This window comes from Bos javanicus, chromosome 6 (assembly GCF_032452875.1).
Source record: "Bos javanicus breed banteng chromosome 6, ARS-OSU_banteng_1.0, whole genome shotgun sequence".
Taxonomy (NCBI): Eukaryota; Metazoa; Chordata; class Mammalia; order Artiodactyla; family Bovidae; genus Bos; species Bos javanicus.
This window is the reverse complement of record NC_083873.1, coordinates 21,561,740-21,563,154: the sequence shown is the minus strand read 5'-3', so window position 1 is coordinate 21,563,154 and position 1,415 is coordinate 21,561,740. Positions and strand designations below refer to the sequence as shown.

The 1,415-nt window shown below is 37.4% G+C and overlaps 1 pseudogene; it reads left to right on the top strand.

Moving 5' to 3' along the window:
* The first annotated feature begins 976 nt into the window (after window positions 1-976).
* On the top strand, window positions 977-1,076 carry LOC133250128 (U6 spliceosomal RNA; annotated as a pseudogene).
* Window positions 1,077-1,415: the final 339 nt, after the last annotated feature.

Below are 1,415 nucleotides of genomic sequence, written 5' to 3'. Positions count from 1 at the left end.
CTTCCAGTTTTATTGTGATATAGTCAACATACAGCACTGTATAAGTTTAAGATGTAAAGAATAAGGATTTGACTTGCATAAACCATGAAATGATTACCACAATAAGTTTAGTGAACATCCATCATCTTATATAGTGTGTGTGCTCAGTCGTGTCCAACTCTTTGAGACCCCATGGACTGTAGCCCACCACTCCTCACTCCGTGGGATTCTCTAGGCAAGAATACGGGAGTGGGTTGCCATTTCCTCCTCTAGGGGATCTTCCCGACTTAGGGATCCAAACTACATCTCTTATGTTTCCTGCTTTAGAGGCAGGTTCTTTACCACTAGTACAACTGGGTTACAAATTGTCCAGGCAATAATACCCGAGTGGATTGTCATTTCCTATGCCAGGGGATGTTCCTGACTCAGGGATTGAACCTGAGTGTTTCTTGTGTCTCCTGCATTGGCAGGTGGATTCTTTACCACTGCACCACCTGGAATCCTACACATCTTAAAATATAGGTGCTCAACTTTAAAATTTTTTGAACAGTTTGATTACTTTTTTTTATAAGTATGGAGTCACACTGTTTTTCTAAGCTCTTTGTAAACAGGCTTAAGCAGGAGGAATAGGTGAAAGTAAAATGTTGGGAGAAAACTTCCAACATGTTTCTAAAGTTAGTTCTAATTACTTCACTGCCCCCATTTTTATTTTTCACTTTCTTCTAAAAACCTGCCTTGTTTTGTCTGCACATGTTGAAACTAGGGTGCCTTTGTGGTTCTGTCTGAAAGTACATATCCTTCCTACTGTTTTTTTTTTTTTTTCTTTTCTGCATTTCTTGGTGTCTCTTGCTCTTTCTCAATTCACAAGTCTGATATCATATATATTTTATATAAATAGACAAGACTCTGCAGTCAACGGCATACTCCAATTTATCTCATGGTTACATGTTTGTTTTAGCCATTACATCCTTCAACTTGGGAATCAAAAGAAAGGGCAGTGCTCACCTTGGAAGCACATATGCCAAAATTAGAATCATACAGAGATTAGCATGTCCTCTGCAAAGATGAGGTAAATTTGTGATACATTTCATATTTTCCCACCTGTATGAAAAGATGCATCATACATCATTAGGGAATTGGAAAATTTTTTTAAAAAATGAGATTGTTTCCAAGACATATACGTTAGAATAACTAAAATCCAAAACACTGCAACATCAAATGCTGGCAAGAATGTGGAGCAACAGAGAAAATACAAGCATGCTGGTGGGAATGCAAAATGGTACAATCCCCTTGAAAGACTGGCAGTTTTTTCTAAAAAATAAACATATTCCTACCATAAGATCCAGAAATCACCTTCCTTGGTATTTACCCAAATGAATGGAAAGCTTATGCCAAGATAGAAACCTGCACATGGATATTTATAACAGTTTTAGTCA